Source organism: Amblyraja radiata, chromosome 9, assembly GCF_010909765.2.
Source record: "Amblyraja radiata isolate CabotCenter1 chromosome 9, sAmbRad1.1.pri, whole genome shotgun sequence".
NCBI lineage: Eukaryota > Metazoa > Chordata > Chondrichthyes > Rajiformes > Rajidae > Amblyraja > Amblyraja radiata.
This window is the reverse complement of record NC_045964.1, coordinates 37,348,022-37,364,580: the sequence shown is the minus strand read 5'-3', so window position 1 is coordinate 37,364,580 and position 16,559 is coordinate 37,348,022. Positions and strand designations below refer to the sequence as shown.

Genomic DNA, 16,559 nt, shown 5'->3' with positions numbered 1-16,559 from the left:
GTGACGTTTCATGACCGGAGCCTTCTTCATACTGGTATAATCCAGCATCTGCAAATCTTTGTTTCTTCATTTTAGCTAACACTATTTCAATTCAGGGTTACAAAGCGAACTAGACAACTTGGAGCTTAAAACATTTCGTTGTTTATGCGACTTTAACAAACAGCGCAAAGAGTAACTAAAAAACGCAGTTTACATACCACACAAAAAAGCGTGGAAGCCATTTCTTATTAGTAATGAGTATCCATTAGCAAAGAAGGTACCCATTAGCAAAGAAAATAATTGGGGTCACTGTAAATCCTCACAATGACTGACAAAGTGATTACAATTAAGTTCAGCTTTGGCTAAATACACTTGTGGAAAACAATAGATTTATTTGTTGGAGATACAAGAGACTGCAGAAGCAAGAAGAGTTAAACACAAAGTGCTGCAGAGCCGGGATCTGGAACATATCCGGTGAACCTGGACATAGAACATAAAACAGCACAAGATCAGGCCCTTCGAACCATAATTTCTCTGCCACACATGATGCCAAGAACAACACTTATCTGCCTGTAATCCACATCCCTCCATTTCCTGCACATCCACGCGCCTATCCAAAAGTTTCTTGTACTCCAGTACCTTCCACCGCCATCACCCGTGACAGCGCATTTCAGACACTCACCACCCTTTGCGTAACATAAACTTGCCTCGCATATCGCCAGTAAACTTTGCGTCTTTTAGCTTAAAGCCACATTCGTCTTTCACCTGTGGAGGTAAATGGAGAGGCGACGTTTAGGGACCGGACCCTTTTACACACTGATCTTGGGTAGCTTCAGGACAAATCATCCCCCGACCCATTGAATGGTCATTCTGTGCAGAGTGGTTACTATGGCACAAAGTGGGAGCAGAGCTGTCAGGTGGAGTGGCGAAGGGTACAGAGGCGATTTACATAATTTGGCCAAGTAATCTCGCACAACTCCCCGGGTAACCGCGCTGGCATAGCTGCGGTCGGAGCGGCAGGGAGGGGAGACGACCACTTGTATTCCACCCCCACCCATCACACGTTTACCCTTTGGCTCCGACACGAGATCTGTCATTGACCCGAGATCTTTCCGCAGATCCTGCCTGATCCGATGAGCGTTTTCACCTTTTTAATTTCTGATTACCAATTTCTGAATATTATGCTGTAGTTCGATTTTAATTCTGTTAACTACAATCATAAAATGACATTTGGAAACTGGAGGCATGTCTTAGTTTAGATTAGTATAGTTTAGTTTCGTTTCGTTGAGAGATACAGCATGTAAACTGGCTCTTCGGCCGACCATCCATCACTAGTTCGATGTAACCCACTCTTCCATCCACTTTCAACACACGGCGGAGGGGGGCGGGTTTCGGAGGCCAATTAACCTACATTTCCGCACGTCTTTGGGAAGTGGGGAGGAAACGCGAGCACCCGGTTGGAACCAACACGCAATCTCCACATAGACAGCACACGGTCCAACCAGAGTCTCTGGCGCTGTGAGGCAGCAGCTCTACCAGCTGCGCCACTGTGCCGTCTTTGATTTGGGATATCTATAAACATAACCTTCACCTGGTGAGAAGTTTGGAGTAGAATTTTAACTCACGCAAAGTAATCAAAATTACATTTCGGTTACAAGTTCTGGCTGCAATAAATCAAACAAACGTGTCAATCGTTTCGAAGGAATCAGTGGAGAGATCAGGAAGACCAGATGACAGTATTCTAGCCAGATGCAAAGTCATAATTCCCGGAATTCCGGAGGGCCTTTTGATGATAATATGAAAGGTTTTTTTTTTGTCTTTTAAAAAGAGCAGCGGTGGTGTAATCTAGGCTCTGAGTAACGTTATAATAAAAAGCCACGAGGAATGGAGCGCTAAATCGGAAGTGGAGAGCTTTGTTGTTGGTCCAGTTTACACCTACGACTGTATGGTTGAGCATAGTTTTAGACCCTTCTATCAATCCGGCAACCACACCAACATTGATGTCCGAATCAAGGGTAGTGACGAGGCACTAGTGAGAGGTAGAACACCTGGTTGAACGGTGGCACAACGACAACCTCTCGCTCATTGTCAACGTTGGCAAGATACTAATAGCTGACTTCAGAAAAGGGACTTCAGGAGACTATGTGCCAGATTTCATTCCTGGGTCAGTGGCAGAGATAGTTAACAGCTTCAAATTCCTGGCTATTAACATCTCAGATAATTTGTCCTGGACCCAGCACATAGATGTAATCATGAAGAAGGTACTTTAGTGCCTAATTTTAAAGAGATAGAAGATTTCTATCTTCCAGCATAGAGGATAGAACTTAGAACAGTACAGCAGGGAACAGGTCTTTTGGCCAACAAGATCTGTGCCGATCAAGACGCCAGGTTAAAAAATCTTCTTTGCCTGTGTGTGATCCATCTCCACCTGCATATCCATATACCAATCTAACAGCCTCTTAAATGTCAATATCATATCTGCTTCCACCCCTGGCAGCACCTTCCAGGCACCCACCACTCTGCGCAGAAGAACTTAGCTGCACATCTCCTTTAAACTTTGTCTCACTCGCCTTAAAGCTATGCCCTATAGTCTTTGACATTTTTACCCAGGATCAAGAGCTTCAAATTCCTGGGCGTGCACATCTCTGATCTTTCCTGGTCCGAGAACACTAATGCAATTATCAAGAAAGCTCATCAGCGCCTCTACTTCCTGAGAAGACTACGGGGAGTCGGTTTGTCAAGGAGGACCCTCTCTAACTTCTACAGGTGCACAGTAGAGAGCATGCTAACCGGTTGCATCGTGGCTTGGTTCAGCAACTTGAGCACCCTGGAAAGGAAAAGACTACAAAAAGTAGTAAACACAGCCCAGTCCATCATCGGCTCTGACCTTCCTTCCATCGAGGGGATTTATCGCAGTCGCTGCCTCATAAAGGCTGGCAGTATCATCAAAGACCCACAACATCCTGGCCACACACTCATCTCCCTGCTACCTTCAGGTAGAAGGTACAGGAGCCTGAAGCCTGCAACAACCAAGTTCAGGAATAGCTACTTCTCCACAGCCATCAGGCTATTAAACCTGGCTCGGACAAAACTTTGATTATTAATAACCAAGTATCTGTTATTTGCACTTTATAATTTTATTTATTCATGTGTGTATATATTTATATTATAGTATATGGACACATTGATCTGTTTTGTAGTAAATGCCTACTATGTTCTGTGTGGTGAAGCAAAGCAAGAATTTCATTGTCCTATCAGGGACACATGACAATAAACTCACTTGAACTTGGAAAAAAAAGGTTCCAAATGTCAATCCATGCCTCTCATAATTGTATTTACTTCTATCAGTTATCTCCTCAAACTACCACCACTCCAGAAAAAATAATCCAAGTTTGTCCAACTATAATAGCTAACATCTTTTAATCCAAGCAGCATTGTGGTAAATATCTTCTACACTCTCTCCAAAGCCTTCACATCCTTCCTGTAATGGAGCACTCAGAACTACACACAATATGCCAAATGCAGCAAAACCATTTTTTAAAATAAAGTCTTGATATGACTTCCTGCCTCATAGTCAATACCCTGACCAATGAAGGTAAGCATACCATATGCCTTCTTTACCACTCTATCAACTTGTGTTCCCATTTTCAGGGAGCTATGGATTTGGTCCTAAAGATCTCTCTGCACCAATCCTGTTAAGGGTCTTGCCACTGATTAACAGGAAACTTCATAGATGCTCTGTAGAAATTGTCCTGACTGTCCACATCATCAAAAGTAACACCCTAGGCCACTGCCTCATCACTAATGCATTGTATTGCACAATATTTTGTTTTTGTTGTCACATATAGGTTGTGTATAATTTATATTTAGTGTGTTGTCTGTGTGTGTGCCTGTGATGCTGCTGCAAGCAGAATTTTCACTGCACCTGTACCATGCTTGTGCATATGACAATAAACTCGACCAGTCTTGTCAGTTGAATGAGAATGGTTGAATTACAGATGTTTGCAGCACAATTTGAGTCCTGTACCTGTGTGCTGTATTCTGCCAGTTTCGTATTGGAGAATGATAAATTTACTGGGAGTGTGGATGCAAAATGGGCAGTACGATTTATGAGTCAAACAAAGAGACTGTCTAGGGACTTCTAAAATATGGCTTGGCATTCTGATGGAGATATTTTATGCACTGTTCAGAATCCAGCACACTTAACAGTACGGTCCTCAGAGTTATGAACTTTACTGTGCTTGAGATTGGCTCCAGACTCCCAAATAATTAATTGTTTCAAATAATATGTATCATTGTAAAACCTTTCATGTAATGGCACTTCTATATTCTACTGTTCCACCAACATAAATGCTAATATTCAGTTCCATAATTTGATTTTAATTGCTTCCCCATATTTTATCATTTGATGTGCCTAACATTATTCTCAGATCTATTCTTGACCACGTCAGGAATTATTGGGGTTATAGGCATCAGAAATATTCATGGCTACTTCCATCAATAAATGTAAGAAAATGCATGAAGAAACAAGCACCTGTGACCTACTATATATGACATATTAATAACAAAGCACATTGAATCACAATGCTCAGATAACCTAAGGGAATATTGGCAGGGGTTGGGCTTAGGTCTGGTTTGCTTGTGCTTTAACCAGTCCAGCTTTTCAAACTCCTTGCATTAATTGAATTCATTTTTTCAAGAAAATGGTTGACATTTTAACATCACATGGTGTATTTTGTGCCTGGCCAGCTGTACAACGAATCTAATGCTTTGCAAGAATATTTTGGAATATGTTTCTGTTCATGATACTCACATTAATTTCTGTGATCAGCAAATTTGTTTGTCACCACAATGCTGTAAGAGTTGCATTTTGCATTCTTATCAATGCCTTCACCAAAACTATGACTAAATTGTGAAAATATTTTCATGTTTTAAATGCTGAGAATTATATTCAGCACACCGTATCCCCTTTGCTCTATCTATTGTGCTTGAGTTTGATTGTATTTATGGATAGTATATCTGATCTGTTTGGATAGCATGCAAAACAAAGCTTTTCTCTTTACCTCTTTAGTACTCTCAAAACTGGTAGAGAGATTTAGGTAGTGCACAGTATTTATTAACTTGGTGGCTAAAATCAAAAGCATAATTCTAATGATGTGTAGACACAAGGAGCTGCAGATGCTGGTTTACAAAAATGACTACGTTCTGTAGTAATTAAATATATCTGGTGGCATTTCTGGGGAACATGGGCGGGACCCATTAGTCTGAAGAAGTGTCCCTACCCAAAGTCACCCATCCATGTTCTCCGCAGATGGTGCCTACCCCGCTGAGTCACTCCAGCACTTTGTGCCTAAAAATGATGTGTAACAGCTTCAGTGCTTTTCACGGTAAACATGGAATGGTAGCCAGAGAATTATTTAAATTACATTAACACTCCAATGCATTTAAACTAGATTAAAGGTTTAATTATGTTGATCAGCTTATGCTGATCAGCTAGACTGCGAGAATCCTATCGCACAAAAGTAAACTGCCACGTCCAAAACTTAACAGAAATATCAATTTAGGAAATGAACGTTTGTCAGCTTTGGCTCAGGGCGAACTCTCACAAATTTGGGTCAGAAAGTTGTGACTTCAAGTTGGTCGTAATATAGACTGATACTGACCGCAGCCTTGAGCCAGGAGCACCCTGTTTAAGGTATGATATTAAATTGAGACCGCGCACAATGTTTTGTCAAATGTGATACCGTTGCTGATCAATAGTTATCTCTTGTGGGAAGGAACTGCAGATGCTGGTTTAAACCGAAGATAGACACAAAAAGCTGTAGTATCTCAGCGAGTCAGCCAACATCTCTGGAGAGACCCTTCTTCTCGACCCGAAACGTCACCGATTCCTTTCTCCAGATATGCTGTTTGACACACTGAGTTACTCCAGCTTTTTGTATCTATCAATAGTTATCTCTTCCTCAACATCACCAATGGTATTAACTGGCCGTTTTAGCGCACCGCTGTTTTTGAATTCTCTGCACAAATTCAATATTGAGGATGGCAGGAGAATACCAAATGCCCCAAATTCATTGAAATTATTCATTTATAAACACATGTAGTAAGATGTTTATCTGAAACATAGATCGGTTCCCGTGAGTAATTCTATTTCTGCGACCATTTCACAACATTGCTTATTTTATAGATCTTTCCAGACATATTAACAAAATGGCTATTGCATGCATTTTGTGTGTTAATTTTATTAATACATATTGCGAGTTATTTGTAAACTCTGGTGGAGTTTTAAAACATGAACAGGCAGGCACTTCTATCAGGTTTGAATGCATGCACAATCGAACGTCGTTTGCAGAATTTTGCGTAGTCCCAAAGACAATGTCAGTCTCTTCGCAGTGAATCGAAATCCGACTGCACGGTAAAATGGATCACGCATTAAACGCTGGCCTTTGCAATGCAAACACATTTATTGTGAAAAATTGTGTCCAGTCCAATCACAACGCAAACGAAAATGTTATAAATAACACATTAAAAAACTAAATTTCAGTACTCAGTCAAACAACCGTAAATAGAAGTACGATTTACAATTATCATAATACTGTCAAGACGTAAATTAAAAAAACAGACATATGGAAAGACTTAAAACGTGTTTGAAATACTTCGCAGCGAGCGATAAATGTCTCTGTTGGCTGATTTAAAATCAAAAACACCAGGCATAATATTGCGAACTCATCACTTAAAAAACTATATTTTTTCATTTTTCTAAATGTTATCTAAAACAAGGATAAAGTACAAATATCGCTGTGTATTTTTTTTTAACTGTGATGGGAACAAATTTAAGTGTGCGCTCATTATCAATAGCTTTTATAACCACACGTATATTGTATTTGCTGGCGATTGCATCGATTAGTCCGCATCCGAATGAGAGGCGATTGGGCAGATACCATAATGCGAACGCTGAATTAGATAAACTTCTAAAATAAACATCGGTGCTATCGGTGCATAAACGTTAAAGAATGTGAAGAAAATGTTTCTATTGTGCTTCGGTGATATTTTCTCCGTCAGCTGATAACTAAACGCAAAAGTCGTTTCCAGCCCTTAGTTATGTGCACTTTTAAAAAACGCACTAATAATTAAATTAAAAATGTTACGCGTGTCTCCGTTAATCCATTGGCAGAGCAGTGAGCGGAATATATTTCAACAGGAATAATCCATATAATTTAATTACGTCAGATGCTGCCTGGCCCAATACTCCAGCACTTTGCTTTTTTTTTAATTTCTATTGGAATTTTATTTGTTGATGTTTGCATCTAGATTGTAACTAGTTCCACGTCTTCGCTCATAGACTGCCCTAAAGCTGCTCCTATGATTTATGAAGTTCACGTGAACTAACCATTACTAAATCAAAATAATGTAATTGTACATAAAGCTATGTCTACTATAAAACACAACTTCACACATATCCCCAACAAAGATGTGTTTACACAAACTGCCGCATCGCTGAACTGTAGTGTGCTTGCATTTACACATCCGAATACCGTATAGGAAGTAGAAAGGATTTACCCTCCTATGGTGAATATAAATCATGCGCTGCAGCTTTTCAAATTAAATTGTTAACGATAAGAAATCAAGTTTATTGGAAAGCATGCTACACCTCGATATTTAAGTAAACGTTGACAGACCGAGCTAAATAAACATCTAGAATTTTCAAAGTGTGTAAAATATAATTTTAGATCTGCAGGTTATTTGCTTCAATAAATAAAATGCAAATTGTTGTTGAAAATGCAATACTAATTACGCTGTAGCTATTCTGTTAAAGGTATTTCGGCCCGAAACGTTGCCTATTTCCTTCGCTCCATAGATGCTGCTGCACCCGCTGAGTTTCTCCAGCATTTTTGTGTACCTTCGATTTTCCAGCATCTGCAGTTCCTTCTTAAACAGCTATTTTGTTAAAGTGTGTCTCCGTTATGCTGTGATTTTTCGCTCCGTTAACAGGGTTCTTTCTGAACGGTCCTTTTAGTTAAGATACTACTCGATTCACCTCTATCCCAATGTGGATCTTGGACTTTGTCTATGGAACTGGTGCACTACAATGCTGGAAACTTTATTCTGCATACTGTATCTCCCCCTTTGCTCCAGAAGATGGACACAAAAAGCTGGAGTAACTCAGCATCTCCGGAGAAAAGGAATATGTGACGTTTCGGGTCGAGACCCTTCTGCGTGTTGTCCTTGAGTTTGACGATTGCATTTATGTATAGTTTTTTTCTGATCTGATTGGATTGCATTCAAAACAAAGATTGTCACTGTACCTCGGTGCACGTGATAGCAATACACGTGTCATTGAAGAGACTATGTAAACAATATCGACAGACAAGACACCAGATAACTTGTCGCACGTGGAAATAAATATTCTTACTTTGGATGCAAAACCATCTTTTATTCTTCTATTAAAATAATAACGTGTATTTTCAAGAAAATTAAGAATAACTGCTGGTTTGTTCATTGCTTTGCAAACAGTGTCCATATAATCGATACTTCTTAATGATTAGCGATATAATTTTCATACTATGATTTTGTAGATTGATAAATGGCCCTGGTGGACGTTGTAAATCATTTGACTAGATTGTGGGAAGACTTCAGTCGGAAGACTTCAGAACTGATTACGATGGATGCGCATAATATGAAATAGTTATTTCTCTTTTCTTACCTGCCAGCTGTAATCAGGAGGTGGCGCCAGATCCCAACAGGGGTTTCCTTCCATTCAAAAGTCGCGTTGAAATCAAGCCAGCTCTGCGGTTTTAGAACAAAATCAACGGGAGAGATATTTTTCAATTAAAGAATGAGATCGTTTAAGAAAAAAACAACGTCAAATAAGGGGGGAAATAACAAATCAATTAACCCCCATAATGGCAGGAGCGAGCAACAGTTGAACATATGACACAAGAATTTCAAAGACTTTATTATTGGTAAATTATTTACAAACGGCGATTACAAAATTAGCACCAAATGTCGGAAACTTGTATGATAACACGATGCCATTTAATAGCAGGTCCTGGTTTTGGAAAGAGAAGCTTCCAGCAAATTCTGGAGTTTGCTGAAAATCGATTCTAGATCGCAACGACTTGATAGTTTCATACATTTAAAACGAAAGATAAAACAATCATTCGGGGGCAGTGGGAAATATTTCCATAACGCTTTAATCAAGATATTCCGAATTATTGATGGGGCATTTCACGGATATTAAACATTCATTTCTACTCCGTTGTTACGCTGAAGATTTCATGTCAATATAACATTTTCCGAAATCGTATTCTCCAACTGACGTGGAATAATTATAATAATAAAGGTCACTCCGCGAATATTTGTTTTACATTCACAATCCTCTTAAATCAGTGTTACTCGCTGGTGATTGTTTTAATCTATTTTGTACTTCGTAAAGAAATCTCAACAATTTGAACAACTTTAGCAGTGAAATTCCTGATTCTCTCTTAGATATGGAAATATATATATTTGAAATAATACTAATTCATTATTATCAAATTATCTCAATTTCGTTTTAGCAATAAGTAATTCTCAGTAATACAAGTTTTCTATGGAAAATATATGTTTAAAATAATGTATATATATTACAATGAGTTCCTGCCTTTCCTATCCCATGTTAGTATATAATAAAAATAAAACATTTGTTCTAAATGAATGGTGTGTCATGAAAATTAATTTACTCCGTATGAGACTCCAGAACAAAACTTTCAGCTGCATAAATATTTCTGTATTTGTATATTTGCAATTACTATCTTTTTGTGCAATAAGGAACTGCAGATGCTTGTATAAACCGAAGTTAGACACTAAAGGCTGGAGTAACTCGGCGGGATAGGCAGCATCTCTGAAGAGAAGGAATGGATGACGTTTCGGGTCGAGACCGTTCTTAACACCTTTTTGTTCATGATTTGTGACCTTTTGGCTTATTGTCGCTGATATATTTCCATGCGTATTTTTTATCTGTCTGAACAAAACCAATGCAACTAAAGTGTATTGTGAAAATTGTATGTAAGTTTAAGAACCAATTTTCTTTCGATGCAATGTGATTTGAATATTTTAAATCTACCTTTTGTAGAATTTTCCAGGGGGAACAGGTTGCAATTATGTACGAGTGCAACACCGTAAAATAACGGTCATTTACTGAAGGTCGTTTTTTTCTCAGATTCCCGAAAAACCTACGTTCAGGAAACTTATTTCCTATCTTTGTTAGCAGAAACACGGCCTTCATTTAATTTAAGTCAGCGCTAGAGCCAGTAACAAACTGAAAGCATTATACTGAAAAATATGGCCGATACCATAATTAGATCAACAGATAGACTTTATTTAAAAAAAAATGTCATTCAGAAAACTCAGAACAAAAATTAATGAGATCAATGTGATCTGTTGAGCACATGGAACTTTCAGTTGGAAAGCATGAAATGGCCAGTTCATGTCACATTCTTACAACAGAAATGATTAGAAATGAAAAATGAAAGACTTCAGTGACCCATACGGTAAGTAACACACATACACGCGCTATTGATACAAAATGGGCTTTGGCTGGGTTTGTAACAATTTTAATGACAAATAATAGTAATTTAGATTGTGGCCTTTTCTAATCTGTTCTCAGTAGCTGGCGACTTCAAGAAATTCGACTGCCTTCAAAAGTGTGATGCAGGTTTAAAGAAGCACGCCGAATTATGGCCCCTTTCTTAAAGGATATGTGATCCAAATCGAGCGCTTCGAAATGTGTTGTACTCATTCGGTGCAGGGAACCAGATGCACGAAGCTTCTGGTACTTGCAGTAATAATCAGACCCATGATCTCTATTAATTTTAACACAACACAATTTCAATGTTAAGCACACAGAGAGCTTCGGAAACCAAGTAACGTTGTGTTAAATTATGTTTCCAAGAATAAAGATAAATGATGAACTCAAGAAATAAATTCTGAATTCTGGAAAATAATTCAGTTCCTGTCTGCATTTTAAATACCAGCGAATCTCCAAGTCTTATGCATGTCCGTGACTTTGAACTTGAGAAATAGCGTCATTGGCATTGGACATTTTACTCCCTACAATTGATAAATTGTAATTTCCCCGCTGCTTAGCAGTATTTTAATTATACGTGATCCAGACAGAATCACCCTGCGTTATGCATTATATGTATAGAATCGAGGGCATTTTTAAGGCAAATTAGTATATTTAGAGGTACACAAAATTGCTGGGGGAACTCAGCGGGTGCAGCAGCATCTATGGAGCGAAGGAAATAGGCGACGTTTCGGGCCGAAACCCTATTTAGAGCTCTTGTTTATAACTAACCCACCTGGTTTATGAGAATAGTTTTATGAATTGATCATAGGAATAATGATAATAACCTCTTAGTGGTCCCAGATTACATTCTTTGCAGTTTGCACCCACATACCGCGAAATACTGAGCACAATGAATGCCGTCATAATTAGTATGGGTTAGTCCTTTTAATTTTTCTGGGAAAACTTGATTGCGACGTGTTCTGCTTGTAATGTCAACAATATTCTCCTGGTTATTCTTATTCTGTCAAATGGCCACAGGTGGTGGAAATCGCAGCATAGTTTGAACAATTTGTGCATTCAAAACATAAAGTAAATTCTGTTAATTCTCAAAGGGCCGAATGGCCTCCTCCTGCACCTATTTTCTATGTTTCTGTTGTTCTTCCTCCGCTTCGTAAAGTTGTTGATTCGAAAAGACGAAGGAAATATTGCTTAATTCATATCCATTCTCCGGCACAAATATGTTTTGATATGCCGAGCAGATCACACTCAGGGCCTCGACCCGAAACGTAGCCTGTTTATTTCCCTCTACAGATGCTACTTGACCCGCTAAATTCCTCCAGCACTTTGTGTTTTACTCAAGATTCCATCATTTATAATCTGGAGAAACTCAGCGGGTGCAGCAGCAGGGTTTCGGCCCGAAACGTTGCCTATTTCCTTCGCTCCATAGATGCTGCTGCACCCGCTGAGGTTCTCCAGCATTTTTGTGTACCTTCGATTTTCCAGCATCTGCAGTTCCTTCTTAAACCATTTATAATCTCTTGTGTAACAATCTTTTGGTAACACATTTTGACTTTCCGGTGTTTACCCTTTAAATACGTGCTTTTAGATATCGATTTGTTTATATGCGGAACAACATTACACCTCCAGATTTTAACAGCATACATAAGTGACGTAAAAAAATCGCGATCGTAAATCTCATTCACACTGAACTAATTATTTGTGTACGTAAATGATTTATAAAACGTCTTAATCGTAAAATATATTTTTTAAGACTTTATTTCAGAAATGCACTGCGTACAGATCCTGATCCTTATTAGAAAAGAAATGCTTCGTGATAAACTTATACAGCTGTGATAATTGAAATATAACCCGATACCATCAACTTTTTATAAAGGCCACACGGATAGTACAAATTATTTTGTGCAGGACTGTATTTTGTAAAGAACTGCAGATGCTGGTTTAAATTATTTTGATCTAAGGTGTATTCCAAAAGTCATACTGCATCTGCATTCAGTTTTTCCCCCCACGGATTTCAAGAAAGATGTGCTGGCATTGGAAAGAGAAAATCTAAGAATTAAAGGCTTCAGTTATGAGGAACAAGTATTTGCGGTACATTTAAAATAATAAAGGGAGTCGGTTGCATAAATAGGGATTTATAATTGGCATTTAACTTGAGGAAAACAACTGCAAGTCACCGATGCCTGTTGAATTATTTCTACAGCATGTTAATCTCAAAAAAATGGATGTGAACATTATCTTCATGATACCCCCTTGCTGCCTCCATCTGCTAAAATCTACAATGTCCGTCTTTAGTCAACGTTACGGGGCAAAAGAAGCAGAACGCTTTTGATTTGCGGCAAAGTATAGTCAGGTGTCGAGCTTCAATATTTATGTTGAGTGAGAGCGAAGTGAATTGATTTCAAATTTCTCACTTGTATTCGAGTCCTTTCGTGGCCTGGCCTAGCCCTTGCCTATCTACATGATATCCTCTCGCCCCCCAACCCACTGACCACCACCACTCTCCCAACCCCCCCCCCATGTCAAGTTAGAAGCACTGACAAAATAAAACCTGTTGTTGCTGCTGTTGTTTAGAAGTGAAACGTAGAGACACCCTTTCACTACTACTTTTAAATAGACGGTGGGTTGATTGAATTTTCAAAACCGTGATGGATAGATTTTTGGGATTATGCAGTCAAATTAAACCGAGATACAAATCGCCCAAAAACTCAATAAAAGGCGGAACAAACTGGCGATAGGCACAAAAAGCTGGAGTAACGCAGCGGGACAGGCAGCATCTCTGGAGAGAAGGAATGGGTGACGTTCAGACTTCAGCCTGAAGAAGGGTCTCGACCCGAAACGTCACCCATTTCTTCTCTCCAGAGATGATGCCTGTCCCGCAGTTACTCCAGCTTTGTGTGTCTATCTTCGGTTTAAACCAGCATCTACAGTTCCTTCCTACACAAACTGGCGAGGCAGATTAACCTGCTGCTGTTTCCGGCTAATTAAAGTGTCACGGTAATACGCCATTCTGATATTAATGCATCCCAAATAAAACGGACTTTTGTAACGTTATATATTTGATTTATCATGAATGCATCTTGATAAAAATGCAATGGAGCCCAATTTTAGACGCTACTTACTTTCAGATCAATTGAACTTGTTTGCTTGGAGAACATGTTTTGCAAACAAGATTGGAATGTACCTACCTCTGAATGATCAAGCCGGCAACAATTAATATAACTTGTTAATTTATTTGGTTCCCTCTCGCTCAATTTAAATGGCCGAAATTAGAAACCTGGCAATCTTTTGCAGCAAAGCTCTCTGGTTATTCTGCCTGCCTGTTTTAGTGAGGGCCAGGTATAGATTTTAGCAGAGGAAGCCAGACGCCGCTTGTGGGAATTTTCGCACCTTTTCGCGGAGGTTAGAATACCAAAGAAATAAAGTCAACAATAAAGCATGACTTGCAAATATTTACCCCCAAATTATCAACGCCGAAATTGGCATTTACTCGGCATTTTACTTTGATTCCCAGTAACCCAAATAAATATTCACGAAACATTTATCAATTATAATTTTGAATCAAAAAGTAATTTTATTAATTTGTTCGTTTTACTTCAGATCAATTTTTCATATCAAACTACCTATTAGAAAATATTCACAAATCATTTATCAGTGACCATTTTAATTCAAAAAGTAACTTTGTAAAATGTGACATTTGTTTGTTTCATTTTATGTCATATATTCTACATCAAGCTACATATTAGAAACTCAACGCATTGTGTCTTTTCAATAACGACGTCTTAATATTCTTCAGAAAATATTCACTTATTTTCAGTAAGACATAATATACAAAGCTGCTAGTCAGTAAAACAAATATATAAATAATTCTGTGTAATTCCGAATATTCACGCATGAGTTTGAAATTCATCACTATAATTATTTTGTGTTTTCTTTTGTCTGATTGCATTAATTATAAATTCATATGAATGTTGATCCTGCAGGAACTTGGGAGAATCTTGAAGGGGAATCCAAAGGCAATAGAAACGCAGCAGGCGGTTTTGAAATAAGATATTTGATGCAGATGTCCACAGCAATGCAACAGACCAAAACAAGAAACATTCAAAATACATTTGTTTTGAAAAGACGTCGTCCTGAATAAAATACACGTTTCCGAAATCAATGCTTTGAAATCATTTTGCTTTAAACAATCTAGGTCTGATAGGAAACAGTCGGACCGAAAATGATTTAATGCTTGGTTTGCGGGAACAATTGCGGATTCATCCTCAGCTCTTGTCGCGGCCAAGGTATATCTGATCTTTGTTATTCTAGACCACACTCAGCAACAAAGCCTCAGCACCTCGGTGGAAACAAGTTAAGCACGTTCGGCTGTGGTAAACATTTATCCTTTCCACCAGAGACTAGCCCTGTGCAAATGAGCTCTTTCCACAGTCCCAGGCTTCAGACTCACGTGGTACGCGAGAGAAGACAAAGATCAGACAACGAAATGGCACCGAAGGAAAACAGGATAGAGGCCTATACAGACAAGATCCCCGCAAAAGCGCAGAGATAACATCGTGTTCAAAAGCAAATGCGGAAATAATCAGAATGAAAAAAGAATCAAAGATAAAGAAAAAAACTAGGAAGCTAAAAGGATTCACCGGATTATAGTCATACTAATACACTGTCAAAGATAGACACGAGAATAGCGATGCCACCTGATAACCTAATAAGATGCTGCATCTGAGATAGGTAGAGTGAATCGTCCGTCACTGTCATAAAACATGATATGTCTTTGATGTGTTAGTGAACGCAGTAATTGAAAGAAAGGAGCGAACCCACCTCTTCGTCAAATCCATTTAAATAACCCAAAATAAACCTACAGAAACGCGATATATAGTTTTCAGGCTATATACTTTTATTGGCAGGAAACTATCCGATATCTTCAACAATGTATAACCAAATAAATACTGAGATCTAACGCAAATATTTATCCTGAATTAAATTGAAACATTTGACTTATACGTGCAAATAAACATTTTACTCTCGAATTTACTATTTGAATGAAGTGCCCCAGCTCTGGGAACTCAGAAACCACATCGACTTTTAACTTCTTGTAGTTTTGGAACGCACTACGAGAGAGGAACACTAGGGCAGATTATACCGCAAAGGTAAATAGATACTAGCTCAAAATTAAAGTCATACATTTCTTCTCAGAAATGGTTTCTCAGAAATAAAACAGTATAAATCCAGAACTGGTGTCCGATCTTGTAACTAAGAGACGCCATTAACCATTATTTTTTATTTAAGAAAGTAATTTACGAATCAAATGTCACACGGGTCAAACACGTGAGTAAATTTCTTGTTTACATTGATAAAATGGACCTGGCGTTTTCTAAAGTCAACTTACCGTCAACTCGTTTATCAGGAGCACATTGTGTCGTATATTTTGATTTCAAACCACAGCGTGAAGCAATTGCATTCTAATACCTAACCAATGTTATTGATACAGTGTCAACGTTGTGCTCATACAAATCAAACTACAATTATTCATACAAATCACCTACTAAGTAAAAGTGAAATGTAAGTAATGGTAAATTTGTTTGCGAATTCTATATTTTGACAGATATAAATATAAATAGCTTCAATTGTGACGGGAACGCACTGGTTCTGATTATTATTTTCCCATTGCAACACAATTGTATTCTCTGCATTGGTTATTATATATCACAACTTATTTTAAAAACCAACCTGGTACATTAATTCGGAGAAACATTACGTTATCGTTTATGCAGATTGTAATTCCATTTGCAGTTTTTTTGTTAATGCTAGCAATATTTTTTGAGGGGGCGATTAGGTAACTTTGCAAATGGGAACTTACCGGTTGAATGACCTACATTGTCCGTTTAAAATAACAATAGTTTGATGCAATGTATACTTTATTGAACAGTTGTAAAGCAACGATTCTTTCATTCACCAGTGTACAAGAAGTCGCCAGATGTGGGTCAGCCCGACCCCAATTCGAGAGCCCTACCTC

At 38.4% G+C, this 16,559-nt stretch overlaps 1 long non-coding RNA gene across 2 annotated transcripts; it reads right to left on the bottom strand.

The window, feature by feature from the left end:
• Positions 1-665: 665 nt before the first annotated feature.
• LOC116976982 lies at positions 666-16,492 on the bottom strand. 2 transcript variants are annotated; one of them, XR_004413087.1, is made up of 3 exons: positions 16,404-16,492; positions 8,684-8,766; positions 666-744 (listed from the first exon to the last, which is right to left on the bottom strand). It is a non-coding gene; the product is annotated as an uncharacterized LOC116976982 (long non-coding RNA). The 2 variants fall into 2 exon arrangements; XR_004413086.1 differs by lacking the exon at positions 666-744 and adding an exon at positions 5,945-6,423.
• Positions 16,493-16,559: the final 67 nt, after the last annotated feature.